Source organism: Mesoplodon bidens, assembly GCF_964165515.1.
Source record: "Mesoplodon bidens genome assembly, chromosome: 7".
In the NCBI taxonomy this organism is placed as follows: Eukaryota; Metazoa; Chordata; class Mammalia; order Artiodactyla; family Ziphiidae; genus Mesoplodon; species Mesoplodon bidens.
This window is the reverse complement of record NC_138164.1, coordinates 52,393,178-52,412,848: the sequence shown is the minus strand read 5'-3', so window position 1 is coordinate 52,412,848 and position 19,671 is coordinate 52,393,178.

Sequence of the window (19,671 nt, the reverse complement as noted above, 5' to 3'; positions counted from 1 at the left end):
CAGGGCATGGCCTCTTTGTCATGTCCATCCAGCTGAGTCCACAGCAGAGTGTCAGTCGAGAAGAAAGGATATTGGGGGCCTTCTGGGCATCGGGCACTGTGCACACCCCAGATCTATAGTGAGTTGCCTGGAGACTCAGAGAAGTTATACCCTCTGCCCAGACAGCAAGTGAACGGGTTGGTCTGGAACTAGACTCCACGTGTGGCTGACTCTAGAACCAGTGCTCTTAGCTTTCCTTCTCATGACTGCCTTTCTTTGCAGACGTCTTCAAATCACTGTTTATCACCAAGATGTGGCTTCTAGCCATGTTCTCTTAAATTTCTGGGCCTCCGGGTTAAGCCCTCCTAAAATCCAGGGAAAGCCCCCTGACCCCCCAGCATCCCCTGTTCTGCAGCCTGGCTCAGCTATTCATTAGCTTTCTGAGGGTGGCCGATCCTGTGCAAAGAGCCTGGAACTGAATCTCCAGATTCCCCACCAGACACACACACTAGGAAGAAACTAGAGCAGAATGGAGGCCCCAGCCAGAGGGCACACTTTGGGGCCAAGAAAAGAGTTGCAGTGGTGCAGATTTATAGAACAAACCATGGTCTTCCATTCCTCCCCATTGCTGGCTTAAGAGACTGGGAATTTCCCTGAATAAGACTTGTCTTCTATCTTATATCTTTTGCCCTGCAGTCTGGAGTTCTTGACTTTCAGAATGAACTTTAAAAAATAAGAAAAATTTGAGCTGCTCCCAAGTGACAGGTGAAGGGTTATGTGTTTTCTCCTACGGGGTCTAAATTTTGCACTCTGAAAGGTAGGAAAGTATCAATAGTGCCATTATTGAGTGAAACTAGTAAAAAAGAAAGAGATCAAAGGGAAAAGAGACAGGAAAGGTAAGAAAATCTACAGTCCTCAAATATAAGGGCTCCCCCTGCCCAGCTTCATTCAATCGCATCACCACCTTGAGGCAGGAAAAGCACTGAGGCAGCTGCAGAGATGGGCCCCAGCCAGACCGCACATGTTCTGGGCTCCTAGACGCTTAGGGGCAGGAGTAGACGAGCCCTGTGCTTTTGGGGCCTGACTTGAGGAAGGGTAGCAGTCTGGATGGTCATTGTGAGCAGACGGGCCTAGGGGCACACAGAGCAGGCAGAGTTGTCGAAGGCTGTCCAGATTAATCATCTTTAGGGTAAGGAACTATCTAAAACGCCACAATTTCCATTATATCACTGGTCTAAGCTCTATATCCATCAGAGACATTGTTATTTTCTTTTAGGGTGTTTGGAAACATTTCTTGGAATTATTTAAAAATTCTAAGTCCTCACATTTTATCTACTGGAGTCTCATTTCAGGATTGAGGAAGTGGCAACAGAGAGGTTGTCACATGCTGGAAATTACCTACAAAGTCAGCACCCACACAGCAATTTCAGGTCTAGCTGTCCACCCCACAGACGCTCATGGCCGTGTGCTTGAAAACACTTTTTAGTGTCTTCAGCAGAAGAATGGATGAACAGGTTTCTACAAACAACAGAATACAACAGTTAAAGGAATGGACCAATATTTCTAGGCAACAACGTGGATAAATTTCAAAAGACAAATGTGGCAATTTGCAAAATGAGATGCACAGAATGCTATTTGTGCTTATTTTTAAAACACAAAACAACTATCTATTGTTTATGGATGCTACAAATATAGTAAAAAAATAATAATAATAATTAAATTACAGGGCTTCCCTGGTGGCGCAGTGGTTGAGAATCTGCCTGCCAATGCAGGGGATACGAGTTCGAGCCCTGGTCTGGGAAGATCCCACATGCCTCAGAGCAACTGGGCCCATGAGCCACAACTACTGAGCCTGTGCATCTGGAGCCTGTGCTCCGCAACAAGAGAGGCCGCGACAGTGAGAGGCCCGCGCACCGCTATGAAGAGTGGCCCCCGCTTGCCACAACTAGAGAAAGCCCTCACACAGAAATGATGACCCAACACAGCCAAAAATAAATAAATTTATTTTTAAAAATTACAGAAATAGGCAGGCTGCCTGTGAGGTAAAAAGTGGGGGAAGAGATGGAGAAGGTCTTCAGTCACATTTGTAACATTTTATTTCTTTAAGAAAGAGAATGTAGCAGCGTGGAGGAATTCTGAAGCAAAAGTGTCCAAAGACTCACATCAGTTTAACGCTGCAGTTGATTAACTACATGTGGGCATGTGGGTGTGTCTGTTGTATTATTTTCTGTATATTTGAAATAGTTTGTGAATAAATTGAAACAAAAGAAAAAAGCAAAAGGCAAGCCCCTCCCAACCCTTATCCTGCATCCCCCAAAAACCAAACCAAAACAAAACACCTCTAAGAGCCAAACACACTTTTCTTAGATCTGTTCTTGGCGGAAATGCTCTCTTCCCCAAGGCCCAGCAGTGGCCCCCATTGCCGTGAGGTGAGAGGGAGGAGTGGAAGGTCCACACCAGACCCAAATGGAGGGTCTTTCTCTTCATAAAATGCGCTTCTGTGTGCTCCAATGGTGGGGAGCTTTCCTCCTGGGGTGGGTGGAAGGGTGGGAGAACTGGAGTCAGGTAAGGACCCCGGGCGGTGGGTGGGGCTTAACCATCAACCCATCCCCCAACTCACCGCCATCAACAGGACAGGAAACAGTTTGCAAGCAAGGAAACCTCAGACACCCACGACTTAGAGGCACTCAATCTGGATAGGCGACTATTGTGTACCGATTTTTTAAAGGTTAACTATTCAGAATAATTAATTAGACCAAGGAAGGATTTATTACACATTTCTCTTTTTTCTTTCCCTTCCATCTCAGATAGACTACACTGAACACAATTTGGAAACAAATGTGAAGCGTTGGCTCAGACATCATGTATCTGCATGGCTATTTAATATCTATTTAGTATTTAGTAGCTGTTTTCCCTGCTGGAATGCAGGCCCCGTGAGATTGCCCAGGATGCCTGGCCCTGCAACCATCTCCTGTCCTGTCCTGCTGATGGTCTGCAGGGAGTCACACTCAATAAGGAAATCCTGAATGAATGCGGGACTGATAGGGGCTGGGCTCCCTGCCCACAGGAATCTACAGTGAACAAAGAAACAGAAGTAAGCAGGTAATGGCCAGGACAGTAAGACAGAGGAAAAGACAAGCTGATTCTTTTCAGAACGTCCATAGTGGGATAGGGCTGTTCATCGCTGATCCAATCATCTCTGTGGAAGTGGGAGATCCTGTGGTGTCTTCATGGATGACCCACCTCTCCCACCCTTTTGATTGGACCAGGATGGATACCTGTCTGAAGCTCGACCCATCAGATTCTTTCCTGGATTTTGAGGCTGCAGACACCATTGTTCAGCTGCTTGAGGACAAAAGCCAACACAGAGAAAGTCAGAGAGAGAGAGAGATTGAGGGAGAGACACATTTAGAGAAATGAGATCCTATGAGCTTGAGAGAGAGGGTGATGGGAAGAGAGGGGCTGCCTCACCCCATGATGTCATTCTGGTTCTGGGTTTTAGTCTTTCATGAATTTGAAAGCCAGCAGCTGCCCCATCTGCCCTTAGACTCTGTGAGATGTTTTGGAATTCTTCTCATATACTTCCCTTTTTGTTCCAGCTAGGTTTCACAACTTTCTGTGGATGGCTACCAAGCTGCCTTAAATGTCTGGGGTGGGGCTGCCTATATTTTAACAAGGCAATAATCCTCATTAAGGAAGGTTTGCATTAGAGGAGAGGCATGAATTAGAAATAGAGGGCCACCAGGTCCAACAGGACAGGGAAATGTCAGCCAGGGGCCTCCTCCCCTTTGTTAGCCGCTCTGACCCACAGTGCCAGCCACCAGTTACATTGAGGCTTCCCAGCCCCTGCCTGGAAGTTGTCATTGTTCTGAAGAAATTGGTGCCAAGATTTTTCTGAATGGAAACTCCATCTGGCCTTGGAGAGTGTTCACATGGATTCAGATTTTCCATGAGTAACAGCCACTGAATATCCAAAACATACATTTAATTTGCCAGGTTTCTGTGGGTGGGTGAACAAAAGAGACCCAGAGGACCATATTCCTGGCCATCACCCTTGGAACGCAGCACCGGAGGGGTGAGCCCCGAGCCTGGCTGTCTTGCTTTGCTGTTTAGCAGGTGGATTTATATGCTCTGTATATTCTTACATGTGTATCTGAAGTGGGTGATGACTAAGGAGCAAGAGAATTTTGGTGGAGCCAGCACCAAAAGAGGAAGACAGAAGAATTGATCTTATTAGACAACCCTAGAGGAAGACTATCTAGAAATGTGTTTCTACCCAATTCTCTCCATTGCTTCAGGTCAAAATGGTGTGTTTATTTCTTCCCTGGAGCAACTTTCAATGCTGGCTCCGTAATAGAATCAGCTGGGAAGCTTACTAAACAATACAGATGCCTGAGTACCCTTTAGAGCTGCTGATTCAGACATATGAGAGAGGGCCCCTCAGGGCACATTCTAGAACTGTCCTTGCTGAGGATTCACTTTTCATCAAGCCTCACCCAAAAGCTCTCCTCTTATGCCATCAGCTTCTCCCCTGACCTGGGCAATGGCCAGTAGCACTTCCTTCCCTCTGGATGTGGTGGGAAGCTGCTGGAGAGTGGAAAGAAGGCTGGACTTGGAGCTGGATAGTCCTGAGTTTGGGTTCTGGCTCTGATCCTAACTGCCATGACCTGAATATCCCAGGATTCTCCAGCTTATGGGCACATTAGTGCCGAAAACAACAGGGCTCTTAGCCCACACCTGCTGTCACTAAGATAATCTGGGAAGTCCCCAAGAGATGTGTTTGTGCATCTGTGATTCAGTTCTGGTTTCCAGTTGCCTCCACTACCACCGTCTCCAAAATAGTTGTACCATCTTGAAGATAATGAGTCAAAACTTAATAGGTGAAGAGCTCAATGGCATAGCCGGGTGTTTCCAGTGGGCTGGCCGCTGTTGGGTTTTGCTACGTTAATATCCTTGCTGGTCGGCAGTAAAAAGGAATGAACTACTTATATGCACAACACAAACGCATCTCGAATGCATTATACCAAGTGAAAGAAGCCAGACTCAAATGGCTATACACTGATTCCATTTATATGATATTCTAGAAGAAAGCAGAACCATAGGAGCTACAAACAGATCGTTGGTTGCTAGAGGCTGGAATGTGGGGAGGCGTTGACTGTAAAGGGGCACAGGGAGCTTTGGGGGATTCTCTACCTCGATAACGGTGGTAGACACACAACGCCGTTATGCATTTGTCATAACTGGTAGAACTGTCCACTAAAAGCTCTGAAGTTAATGTACGCAAATTACACCTAAGTTAAAAGAAAATGGGGGAAAAAGAGAGATAAAGTAACTTGCCCAAGGTCCGAGCCAGGGATTCAAGCAGGTGTGTGGAACTCCTGGATCTGGACTGTGAAGTGCTTTGCAGCGTGTGCTCAGGCAGCTTGCAGGGGAGGGGGCACCTCTCAGGAAACACTCTGTCCTTGGTCAGGAATATCAGACAAAGAAGCCTGCAGTCGGGGCATCATGATGTGGGGAAAGGAACTGTGTTCCAATCATGGTTTTGCTACCTTCTAGATTTATAATCTTGGATGATCTAATTTCTCTCTCTAAACTCGTTTTCTCATCTTTCAACTACTTTCTCTTTTGAAGGCATTGCTGTGTCATCGTAAAGGGCAAGGGGCCCAGGAACAGCCCCAGTTCTGCGTTACTCGCCACAGGTGACTGGGACAAGTCTCTCCACGTCTCTGAGCCCCACTTTCCTCATCTCTAAAAGGAGGACAGGAACTGCATCTACCTCATGGGACTGATGTTAGCCTGACAGGCACTCAGCAAAGCGCCTGGCACTTAGCAAGCATCAGTGAATGTGAGCTATTATGATATGATCACCAGCCAACAAAGCTCTTGCAAAGCGAGCAGGGAACAGAGCTTCCTTTGTGTGCGCTCAGCTGGGGCTCTAGGGAAGGCTGGGTGAGGGGAGTGTCCATGGAAATTTTGCTCAGACCACGAAGGGTTATGGAGGGTCTTGTGCAGACAGCTCTTCTCTGTTTACGCAGGCAAACCTTTTGTCTGCCTCAGTGCACAGTGCCGCCAGCATGGCTGGGTCAGAAGTTCACATAATAAACACGATCTGTACCCAGAACAAGCTCCCATCCACGCTTAGGTCCTGCAGCTGAGGCTCTTACATTTTAAACTCTTTTTCTTTTCTCCCTCACGGTCGGCACATCCCTTCCTGCAATATGATTTCCATCCAGCTCCCTGATGATATGTGAGCAAGAGTCAAATGAAGGGACTTGTCCAAAGTCCCACGGTTAGCAACGGAAATTGGAGCGATTTGGATAGCTACTGCTAAAATTGTCTTCTCATTGTTATCCCTCTGTCGCTGTCTCTGTGTTCCTTCTTGATCTAAAGCAGACACTTGGAATGGGTCTATTTGCTTAATATTTCTGCAAGACAATAGCCCCTTGCCAGTTTGATTGTGCTCTTTTGGAAATTCACCGCGCTGGCCCTGAGGCTGAGCAAGCCTGCCAGACAGCATATGCTAGCACCCATCATCTTTTTGGCTGGTGTTCTTAAACTTTATCAAGCATCAGAATTGCCTGGGGTCAGGGGGAGTGGGTCTTAAACACAGACTCCTGGACGGGGCCCTGAACTCTGCATCTCTAACAATTTCCTGGATGATCCTATTACTATCTGCCCAGGGACCAAACCTTCAGAATGTCTAATCATCACTGCTGAGGGAGATACTAAGCCTCACTTAGTATCAGAGGGATCAGAAGATGGTGGTAGCATTGCTGGTAGCACCCCAGCCCAAGTAAAAGAGAAAGCATGACTAGAGATAAGATCAAAAGGAAAATTGAAGTGTTTCCCAAGTTTTTTGTTCTACTTTCTGCCAGCAGCTATCACTAAACATTCCTGATGGGGTTCAAATTAAGAACCAGGAGAGGAGGAACTGGTGAAAGATCTGCTCAATAAAATGGACCATTGAAACCTAGAAATGCAGAGGGACAAAGAAAGATGTTTATAGAACATAACTGATAGTCAAAGAACCGAACTGAAAAGAACAGTGCTGAGTGTCACAGCCAAGGTAAGGTGAGGTCAGAAACAGGGAGAAAATAAAAAGGGAGCAGATTAGAAACAGGTTTGGATATGGTACCTGCCACAGGTTAGGGCAAGCAATGCAGGCTCAAGTCTGTAAAGGGTACATGGGGGCTAGAGAGCAGCCTGCTTTTATGAGCTGATGGCTACATAAATCCTAAAATACACAGCTGATGGTTTAAGGGACCAGACAGGACTGAACTATTCTCTTAAAACTTAAGTGTTAGATGAACAGAGACATTATGTTTTAAGAATCATATTTGGTAAAACTACAATGAGATACTGTTTTTACCTTTCAAAAGAATGAGGCAGCTCTATCTATATCTATCTATTCTCATTCATTCATTCATCCATTTATTCAACAAATATTTGTTGGGTGCTTCCATGTGCTAGGCTCTGTTCTAAGAGCTGGGAATTGAGACGAATGAAGCAGCAAAGCATCTGTTTTTACAGAGTTTACATTCCAGAGAATAGAGAGAGACCTTCAAACCTACACATACACACAACACACACACACACACACACACACACACCACAGAGAGAGAGAGAGAGAAAAGGAGATAATAGTTTATATTTTAGGAGGTGATAAATGCTATGAAGAAAATAAAGCTGAGGACAGAGAAGAATGAGGAGAGTTGCTATTTTAGATGTGCTTTTGAGAGACCTCTGATAAGGTGACATTTGAGCAGACACAAAGAAAGTGAAGGATGGTGACTACAGATTCAATGCAATCCCTATCAAACTACCAATGGCATTTTTCACAGAACTAGAGCAAAAAATTTCTCAATTTGTATAGAAACACAAAAGACGCCAAATAGCCAAAGCAATCTTGAGAAAGAAAAACAGAGCTGGAGGAATCAGGCTCCCTGACTTCAGACTATACTACAAAGCTACAGTAGTCAAGATAGTATGGTACTAGCACAAAAACAGAAATATAGATCAATGGAACAGGATAGAAAGCCCAGAGATAAACCCATGCACATATGGTCACCTTATCTGTGATAAAGGAGGAAAGAATATACAATGTATATTGAATGTGTATTGAAGAATATACATCTCTTCAATAAGTGGTGCTGGGAAAACCGGCCAGCTACATGTAAAAGAATGAAATTAGAATACTCCCTAACACTATACACAAAAGTAAACTCAAAATGGATTAAAGAACTAAATATAAGGCCAGACACTATAAAACTCTTAGAGGAAAACATAGGCAGAACACTCTGTGACATAGCAGGATACTTTTTGACCCACCTCCTAGAGAAATGGAAATAAAAACAAAAATAAACAAATGGGACCTAACAAAACTTAAAAGCTTTTGCACAGCAAAGGAGACCATAAACAAGACAAAAAGACATCCCTCAGAATGGGAGAAAATATTTGCAAATGAAGCAACTGACAAAGGATTAATCTCCAAAATATACAAGCAGCTCATGCAGCTCAATATCAAAAAAACAAACAACCCAATCCAAAAATGGGCAGAAGATCTAAATAGACATTTCTCCAAAGAAGATATACAGGTTGCCAACAAACACATGAAAGGATGCTCAACATCACTAATCATTAGAGAAGTGCAAATAAAAACCACAATGAGGTATCACCTCACACTGGTCAGAATGGCCATCATCAAAAAAATCTACAAACAATAGATGCTGGAGAGGGTGTGGAGAAAAGGGAACCCTCTTGCGCTGTTGGTGGGAATGTAAATTGATACAGCCACTATGGAGAACAGTATGGAGGTTCCTTAGAAAACTAAAAATAGAACTACCATATGACCCAGCAATCCCCGTACTGGGCATATACCCTGAGAAAACCATAATTCAGAAAGAGTCATGTACCGCAATGTTCATTGCAGCTCTATTTACAATAACCAGGACATGGAAGCAACCTAAGTGTCCATCGACAGATGAATGGATAAAGAAGATGTGGCACATATATACAATGGAATATTACTCAGCCATAAAAAGAAACGAGATTGAGTTATTTGTAGTGAGGTGGATGGACCTAGAGTCTGTCATACAGAGTGAAGTAAGTCAGAAAGAGAAAAACAAATACCGTATGCTAACACATATATATGGAATCTTAAAAAAAAAAAAAAGGTTCTGAAGAACCTAGGGGCAGGACAGGAATAAAGACGCAGACATAGAGAATGGACTTGAGGACACTGGGAGGGGGAAGGGTAAACTGAGACAACGTGAAAGAGTGGCATGGACATATATACACTACCAAATGTAAAATAGACAGCTAGTGGGAAGCAGCCACGTATCACAGGGAGATCAGCTCGGTGCTTTGTGACCACCTAGAGGGGTGGGATAGGGAGGGTGGGAGGGAGACGCAGGAGGGAGGGGATATGGGGATATATGTATATGTGTAGCTGATTCACTTTGTTATACAGCAGCAACTAACACAACAACAGAAAACAATTATACCTCAATAAAGATGTTAAAAAAAAAAAGGAATGAGGTACTGATGCATACTGCAACATGGGTAAGCCTTCAAATTATTATGCTAGGTGAAAGAAGCTAAACACCAAAGCTCACATATTGTATGATCCTTCTTATATGAATATCCAGAATAGACAAATCAATCAGGACAGAATGTAGACTGTGGTCACCTGGGGCTGGAAGGGAGGTGAATGGGCAGAAACTGCTTGATGGGTAAGGGGTCTAACTTTGGAGTGATGGAAATTCTTTGGAACTAGATAGAGGTTGTGGTTGCACAACATTGTGAATGTACTAAATGCCACAGAATTGTTCAGTTTAAAACGGTTGTCCTACGTTTTGTGAATTTCACCTCAATAAATTAGCAGGGGAAAAGAAGTACAGAATAGCATGATCTCCAAGATAAACTGCTCAGTCAAAAAAGTATAAAACAGTGTGTGTATGTTCCTGTGTATCTAGCAGCATGGAATACCCTCATTCACCTTTCTGTACCTGATGAAATTTACAAATTGTATGTATATTCTCTACGCAAAAAAGTTAAAGTAAATAAACGAATTGTTTTTAAACACGGTGCTGACTTCAGAGTCAGACTGGGTTTGAAATCCCAGCTTTGACAGGCATCAGCTGTCAGCCTGTGTTACTCTCAGCCCCAGGTTTCATATCTGTAATGTGGGTACAATAACTGTACCTACTTACTGCCCTGGGGTTGTCAGGTACATTAATGAGATAGTGCAGGTAAAGGGCCCAGTGCTTGGGATACTGTGACACTGAATGAATGGTGGGAGTGGTTCCTACTCATAACACTCCTGACAGCAAATGTGTGGGGTCTTCCCACACCAACCACCAGTTCTGCAACACCCTGGACGCTGACTGGGTGTCTTACGGCTCAGTTCAATCCTGACGCTATTCACCCACGGTTAGCACAGACCCTCAGGTTAAAGGCTCAGTTCAATAAGACTGTCCCCATTTCTTTTTTTCTTTCTTTTCTGCGGGATCTTAGTTCCCCCACAGGGGACTGAACTTGGGCCCATGGCAGTGAAAGTGCAGAGTCCTAACCACTGGACCACCAGGGAATTCCCTGTCCCCAATTCTGATGCCAGTCACAAGTCCCACGTCATCACCTGTACTTCTGACCAACTAGCTCTAAATTGGTGGTTCCCATGCCCACCTCCCTCAGGCTTGATAGTCTGCCAGAAGAGCTCACAGATCTCAGAAAAGAGCTTTCCTTGCTGTTACTAGTTTATTTTACAGGATACAACACAGGAACAGCCAAATGGAAGAGATATGGCAACGTATGTCGGAGGGGGCATGAAGCATCTTTGCCTTCTCTGGGCATGCCACCCTCCCAGCACCTTGAAGCTCTCCGAACCAACCCAGAAGCTCTCCAAACTTAGTCTTTTAAGGGTTTTAATGGAGGTTGCATTATGGAGGCGTGATTGATTGACTCAACGGTCGTTGGTGATTAACTCAATCCAAGCTTCTCCCCTCCCGGAAGGTCAGGGGATGGGGCTGAAAGTTCCAACCCTCTAATCAAGCCCTGGTCTTTCTGGTGACCAGGTCTTATCCTAAGGCTCTCTAGGGTCCCCTAGCCACCAGTCATCTCAGTAGCATACAAAAGACACTCTCGGGGCTTCCCTGGTGGCGCAGTGGTTGAGAATCTGCCTGCTCTCGGGTTCGAGCCCTGGTCTGGGAGGATCCCACATGCCACGGAGCAACTAGGCCCGTGAGCCACGACTACTGAGCCTGCGCGTCTGCAGCTTGTGCTCCGCAACAAGAGAGGCCGCAATGGTGAGAGGCCCGCGCCCCGCGATGAAGAGTGGCCCCCACTTGCCACAACTAGAGAAAGCCCTCGCACAGAAACGAAGACACAACACAGCAAAAATAAATTAATTAATAAAAACTCCTACCCCCAACATTTTCTTTAAAAAAAAGACACTCCAGAGATTCTGAGAGTCTTTGGAGCTGTGTGTCAGGAACTGTCGGCAAAGACCAAATGTATTTCTGCCATGGTATCGCAGGATATAAAGCAGATCCTTACAGAAGAAAGAAAGAGCAAGAAAAACATTATTTAAACCCTGCTCCCCAAATCTAAGCATGCTTTCTCACTTTTGCTAGGTGCACTGGTGGAAGAGCCCAGGAGGTTTTTCACACTGTGAAGGGGAGGTCATGCATCAGAGACACTGCTGTGACGCACTCTGAGGCTGGATGCGGCAGCCACAGCTGGCATCCTGAGCCACCAGGGCACACTGGAGTAATACCAAACTGTGGCCAGGTGGACATGGAGTTACTTTAAAAAGGGACTGAGAAAGCCAGCTGACACTGCTCTAAAGTCAACTGGAGATGATGGGGCGTGCCCTTCTTTGCTGCCCAGCCTGGCTGTACTCCTGAAGCCTGAGGTGGAGGCACAGGCCCACCCTCTGCTTCCCACCCCCCAGTAGCCTGGGACCCAGCGTGAGATTCTTCCCCAGCCAACTGGACTTACTGCTGTGCTGCTAAATCAGTTTCCTGGGAGTCACCTGAAACACAGGTGTGCTTACTCAGCAGCTCACGGGAGGAGTGGAGAGGATCAGAAAGGATGCACCAACTGCAGCCTTGGTGACTCAGGTGGCTCCTGAGAGAGCAGGTCTGTAGTTCCTGCTTGGCCTCTGGTGGGTCAGGCTCTTACTTCAAGCACAAATGGTCATTCCCTCTTCAATTCCTGTTGCGACGCTTGGCTTTTGGCTCTTGGTTTGAAACTTTTTTATCATCCTCACTGGACCACGAGCATCTTGGGGGCAGGCCCCTCATCTTGTCATCATTTAGTCCATCGTGTAAGAGGGCAAGGCTTCCCCACGGTCATCAGAGTCATTCCTGAGGGGCAAGAATTGGTTCTTGGGGGAGAAAAATATTCTTATGTTTATACATAAAGCACAAATGTACATACAGTATGGTACTAAAATTTATGGGGGGTGACAGTTAGACAACATTGCTAAAAAGGTTTGTAGGGGAGAGATTTAAAAAAAGATTAAAAAAAAAAAAGCCTGAGAAACCCTGGAGTATATAAAGAAGTCAGAATCTCCATCTTGAGAGATGGAGATCTTAATTCCTTTTCCTTGTCCTGTTGTGAGGGTTAAATGAGATAACAGGAGACGTGGCACACAGCAGACACACAACAAATGTAAGATCTGTTCACTCCGGTGGCCACCTGAGAGTGCCACTCTTCCAGAACCTGCTCTTTCCCAGTCTCTTTGGCTGCTCTGTCAGCTGCCTATCTGTGCCCCTGCCCATAGGGTGCTGTAGGCACAGGTAAAGATGCTAGTCATTTGGGTTTAACAGGCCCCCGTAATTCACAGGTGAGGCAGGTCCACACCGAGCTAGAAAGTGCAGCCCTGGGCCCCCCTCCACCACTGGCCACAGTCCCTTTCCAGGACCACCTCTCCCCTTGCTGGCTGGCAGTCCCTCCGCTGTGTCCAACCCCCACAGAAGGCAGGATAAAACTCTCTGACGAGAGCACTCTCAAGGGGCTCCTGTGATCAAAAAGACAGATAACAAGTGATGGAGAGGATAGGGAGAGATTGTAACCCTCACACACTGCTGATGGGAATGTAACGTGGTGCAGGTGCTTTGGAAAAGTGTCTCAGTTCCTCAGATGGTTCAACATAGTGTTAGCATATTGTCCTGCAATTCCACTCCTAGGTATAAAAATACCCAAGAGAAATGAAGACATGTGTCCCCACAAAAACTTGTACATGAATGTTCATGGTAGTATTACTCATAAGAGGCCAAATGTAGAAACAACCCAAATACCCATCAACTGATGAATGGATAAACAAAGTGTAGTATATCCATACAATGGAATGTTATTTGGCAATAAAAAGAAATGAAGTCTTGATAACATGTTACAACAGAGGTAAACATGATACTAAGTGGTTATTTATGTGCTTGTCTTGTCCCATCTATCTGAAGAGCTCCAGTGACTTGCCTTCCTCACCCCTGTTTCTCCACTTACCCAGCACTTGTTCTGGGGCATGTCAGAGTTTAGAAATTTTTTACTAGATTAAATTGCTAATTATCACTTCCCCTGTTCCCACCTATACTGTGAGTCAGCACTTGTTCAAGATCACAAAGCTAACTCCCTTTAAATGTTCTCATTCTAAATCTAAGTCCTGATATATTATACTATTAAGTATGCTCTCCGACTTGTCTATTTCATATGCCTCAGGACCTAATGCACAGCGATCCTTAGCAGGTGGGTAGAAGATATTAGCTGAATGGATAATTTAAGCAATAAAAATGCTGTAGGAGTCCTGCACTGTTCAAAGCCTGCCTTTTCCCAGAGGGTTACTGTTCAGAGTGACAGGAGAGAAAGACAAACAAATCCTTGTGTTCCGTGAGCTTTCCTCCTCTCAAGACATCTGTGCAGGGTTTCTGTCTATGTGGATTTGGGAAGTGATATTAACATTTGCAGAATCTGACTTACTTGTCTCAGGAACCAAGTGGGTCTACTTATATGTCTATGTCACATTTATTTTTTCATTCAATGAATAGTTAGAGCCTTACCAGCTATGATGCCTGGCTCTGAATAGATAAAAATGAAGAAGTCAGGGTCCCATTATTAAGGAACAGAGACTTGTTTCAATTTTTCTTTTCATCAGCTTGAGAACCAATACCTAACAGCTTCTTCCTTTATTTTTTTAATGTTTCCTACCAAGCCTAGAATAAACTCAGCTCTAACTATTTTGTAGAATTGTCGCAGGAGTCCTGAGGGCTTGTCTTTTACTTTATTTGTTTATTTTTTTATTTGACACGTGCTCATTCTGTGCTCAAGAGTAAGTCAGGTGGCCTCTCTGGGACTCAGTCTGTTCTCAGATCCATGGGGTATCCTCTTACCTTTCCCAACTCTCAGGGACAGTGTGAGGGCCATGCAGAAGCACGGATGCTGAAAGGGCTTGCAGTGAACACAGCTGGATGGGCGTGTCGTGCATAACTGTCATTCTGCCCTGGGCCATCATCACAATTTGAAGAGAATCTGGACAGAAGTCAGAGAAAAGAGAGACCGTTTTTATTTCTCAGTGGGAACACCTGCCTTTTGGGACATAGATTTAAAATGAAAACATTTAAAAGTATGCATGATCTTAAACAAGTCATTTCTCCTTCCTGAGTCTCAGCTCCCTCATCTATGAAATAAGGCTGTGGGACTAGATTGACTGGTTTCAAACTATGCTCCAGAGAAATTCTCACTGGGAAGAGACTCTTCTATCTCCACATCTGCAACTGCAGAAATAATTTTTAAAAATTTTCCCCTCATTTTACATATTTGGCTTCAATGTAGGTTTTCTGTTCTTTTCTTTCTTTTTTTTTTTTAATTAAAAAGATTCCTGGAGCTAAAACAAAAAGGAAAATAAACCCTACTGCTAAATAATCTGTAACGAATATCCTCTGGCTCTGGCCATCCTGCTCACACACACATGGACCCATGTGCTACTGCTTAGCCTGTGTGCACTCCTCTCGTATGTGTTAGGTGTGCAGGAGGGCCTCTGGGTACTGAATTCCTTTGTAGAGGAAAACTGGTGTTGATCTGCAGCCTGCACTGCGCTCAGAGATGACCATTTTTCATAGCAGCATTCCTGAATCTGAATAACCTTTGGCAGCTGAAGGCGGAGAAAGAAATTCAACAACCAGTCCAGGGAAAACCTCTTCTTCCCAATGCTGGAATATGTTTTAGTTGCCGGTGTCAGGGGTTGCTGGGGAGTGCAGGGTTATGGGAACAGCGCCACCTTGTGGTCCTGTGGTCACTTTCCCGAGCAAGGCCAGGCTGGTCTCTGTTAAAGGATGGCTCCTGGAGGGATGGGCTCCTGGAGGGATGTACTCCTGGAACCTGGGATTCTGAATTTGCTGGGAAGGGGCTTTCTGAGACCATAGTCTGGGTCGCGCCCAGGTCCCTTCCAGGCAGCAGGCCCAGGTGCCTGACTCTGGAGCCCTTCTCTGGAAGCCACCATGCTGCTGAGGCCTGTGAAGGCTAAGGGGTAGATGTGCGATTGCTGGGGGAAGTGTGCTGTTGCTGGTGGGACAGCATCTGGATCTGGAAGACAAGGGCAAAGGCTGAGAGGCGATGGGACAATTTTCACAACTGACACGGCTGAGGCCAAGTTGGGAAGATGGTCCACCAGGAAGTACATAGAGGGAGGGTAGGAGGTGGTATCTTCCTGTCCAGAAAGAAACTCAGGATTCATGCAATGAAGAGACGACTATATCCATCACCTTGACCTCACTCTGACCCCAACCCAGGACCCTGAATGACCCCTCTTGCCCTGCTCCTCTCTCCCTGCTGGGAAGATAAAATGAAATGTAAGAGTTTAGCCCAGTGCCTGGCACATGGAAATTCCTCAAAGGTTCCCTGTCTGTCCCTACCCTTGCCCACCCTTGGACTAGACCTCAGGGTGACATCAATGAACCCAGCACAGGCAGTATGGGAACTCACAGCCTGGTGCAGCGCTGTCTGGTACAAATATAACAGGAGCCACAGGTGCCAACTGCTTATTTATTTTTAATTTTCTTGTAGCCACATTAAAAGAAGGAAAAAGAAACAGGTGAAATTACTTTTTATTTATATATTTTATTTAACACAATATCTTGTCATGTCAACATGTAATTAAAATAAAAATCAGTAATGAGATAGTTCACATCCTTTTTTTTTTTTCCTGCACTAAGTCTTAAAATTCTGTGTGCATTTCACACTTGTAGCATGTCTCTCTCTGCCTCTCAGTATTAAGAGGCTGCTGGGACCTTCAGGACCCACCCCTAAGGAGCTACTTCTCTGTCACTTGGTCACCAATGTGTCCTTTGGCCCAGGGCATGTCACTCACTAATGTGGGGTTTGATGTCCTTTTCTATGAAATATGGGGCTGGATTGCTGACCTCTGATGTTCTCCCCTGAGGGAAGGGATGTCATCATAAAATGAGGCCTAGGCCTGGGCTTCCCTGGTGGCGCAGTGGTTGAGAGTCCGCCTGCCGATGCAGGGGACACGGGTTCGTGCCCCGGTCCGGGAAGATCCCACATGCTGCGGAGTGGCTGGGCCCGTGAGCCATGGCCGCTGAGCCTGCGCGTCCGGAGCCTGTGCTCCGCAACGGGAGAGGCCACAACAGTGAGAGACCCACGTACCGCAAAAAAAAAAAAAAAAAAAATGAGGCCTAGGCCTAGCCCTAGCCCTAGCCCTGCCCCGCCTCCCTCAGATAAGAGGCTCAGCTGTGTTTTCCAATGAGAGGGATGGCAGTCATTCGTGCCCCTTCACTGGTGGCCCTGTCTCCCCATCCCAGCTTTCTGAGGATTGCCAGAGCCGTTCTGACCCCACCCAAAGACTCCAGCACTAAAGATGCTGCTGACTCTGTAGCTCCCAGAGAAGGACTCCCCAGGGCTCCTCTGGGGGCTTCTTACCTCTTTCCCGGGCTCAGGAATCTCTTGGGAAGAAACCTGCAGTGGACTCCTCAGACTTCCGGAGCTAGAGCCCCAGGCTCCCCCAAGCACCCTGACAGAAGAACCCCCTTCGTGGAGGTAGTGGAGAAACTGTGTGAGGCTGAATTCGGAACAAGAGACCCCTCCCCTCTAAGCCTCTGAGCCTGCGCCAGGTGCCTGAACCTCCAGGAGGGCCCGTTCCCCCAGCTCCCCGACTGAGGGAAGCCGTGACTCAGTGGGCTTAAGAAGCCCACTCGGCATCTGCACATAACCGGGGCCAGGCTGCTCAGCTCGCCCACAGCCCGCCTGGGCAGGGGACGTTTCCCAGAGCACAGCTGTCCCCACTCCTCTCTCCCCGTACTTTGGGACTCAGACTGGTTAAGCCAGAGGTGATGGAGACCATCGGTCAACTCCTTTTAACTGCAGCCCAGAGAGGAGGAGAGTGGCCAGGGCACAGGGCTGGTCAGCGGCAGAGCCTCCTGCCTCCCAGCCTGGGGCTCCCCCCTCACCTCTCTACGCCACCCCCCATCTCCAAACCCTGCCACCCCTCAGCCTCACCTCAGCTACTTCGGCTCCAGTCCCCTTCCCTACACACAGTCTCCGTTTTCTGGCCACCGCAAGCCCCTTTACTTCCCCAGAGGGCCTCCCTCCTGCTCACCTCCAGGCCTGGCCCCCAGGCGGCTCCCTCTGCCACAAATTCATTCCCTTTCCCCTTTCTGTGTGCAGCCAACCCTTCTCATCCTCAGGGACAGGCCCAGACATCACACCCCGCAGTCACCCGGTTACAGCCACCTCCAAGATTGTGTCTGGTTTCTCGCGGTACATCCAGGGCCTGGTACAGTTTAATGGGGCAGGTGTGAACGAGGTCCTGGATTCTGTGATGTTCCCATGCCCGCTTCCTCAGTACTGATGGTCTCGCCCTCCCTCCCGTCCCAAGGTGTTCTCTCCCCGCAGGAAGGGAGTTGACCTCGCTGCCGTGCCTCGGCCCGTGACCAGGTGGGGCCTGGGGGGTCTCTGATAGCCCCCCGTTGGTCAGCAGGGCCCTGTCCTCGTTTCCTCCTGGCGAGCTGGTACTCACTGGCATTCTACAGGTTGCCCAGGAGGTGGCGCCAAAGTGCCGCCAGTGATGGCCCGACGGGAGCCTGGATCCCTGTCTCCAGGCCCTTGGGCTTCCATACACAGGGCCAGAGCCCACATTGGGTTCCATTGCCGTGACCAGGGTCCTGTTCTCCGACGACCATGGGGCCACAGCCTCCTTGACCGTGAGGGTCAGGAAGTCTCCGTTCATCACTGCTGCCCTGTGCTCAGTGAGGCTGGGCTCTGAGCCACCCTTTGTACCACAGCTCTGCCCAGGGCCTGGCACCGACTGTGCGGAATGGAGGGACAGAGGCCATACAAGGACTGGCAAGGTCCTGTGCACATTCTGCGCTGGGTTTCTCATCATCACAATGACTTCAGTGTCCTAGGCTTGGAGGCTGGAGCTGACAGGGAACTTCGCCATCATTAAGAGCCAGTGGGCCTGGAATGGGTTACACGTTTACAGCAACATTGACCCTCAGGGGCGTAACCTTGGGGGTGGCTGGGTGGGACCAGGAGGGCAGGACTCCTTGAGCCCCTTGCCCCCAGTGACAAGCAGCCTCACTCATTGTACAATTATTATTATCTTCTACATTTGCTCAGCATGAACATGCTTGGGAAGTAGTGATCTAGGCCTACACTGTCCAACATGGTAGCCACTAGCCACAGGTGACTATGTACATTTCAATGAATTAAAATTAAATAAAATTTAAAATCCAGTTCCTTAGTCACACTTGCCACATTTTAGATCCTCAGTAGCCACACGTGACTGGTGGCTACCCTACCGGACAGCAATAGAAATGAACATTTCCATCACTGTAGAAAGTTCTACTGGACAGCAGTAGTCTAGTGCTTGCTCTAGACCCTTTTCTGGATAGGGTGTTCTTTAGAGTCTCAGAAAGTTCTCCACTCTCTAGCACACTGTCTTCCACTGGTATAGTTGTTACAACAACAGAGAGATGGAGTCAGATAGACCTAGGACAAAATTCTGACTTTGCCACTTGCTGGTTCTGTGGCCTTGGAGGAGTCATGTAGCCTGTTTTGTCATCTGTGAGATTGGGATAATATTACCCAGTTCCCACAGTTATTGGGAGGATTAAATTAGGCAGAGCAGGTGAGTCACTGGACGCAGTGCCTGACGTGCAGTTGTCTGGCCTGATCACCCCCCCTCCACCCCGACTTCATCTACTTGTATCCACTCACCCACAAGCCCTTATCACTAGTCTATACTGTGTCCAGACCTGTGTCAGGTTCCACAGCCTATTCACAGGGAACACAGGGCTTGATTCTAGAGGGAGATTGTAATCTAGGTGGGAGGGCAAGATAAGTGCCGTGAAGCAACCTGAAAACAATTCTTAGGCAATCCACAGGGCAGTGTGTCATCCAGTGATACAGGGCCGGATGGGAAAGGCACTGCAGAAGGTTTATCTGAGAAGGCCTCGTAGTGGCAGGTGAGAGTCAAGCTGGTCTGGAAGGCGGGCGCAGGGTGTGGGCTGGCAGGGCCGGTAGCAGAGAAGTGACAGGAGAAAGGCGTTGTGGCAGCGGAATGGCAGGAGCAAAGACAGGCTCAGAGGTGGGTCAGGGAGGGCCTGAGCTAATGCACAGCAAGGTAGCCCCGCCAGGGTTGTCCTGGAGAAACCAGGAGGGTTTGCTAAGACAATCACTCAG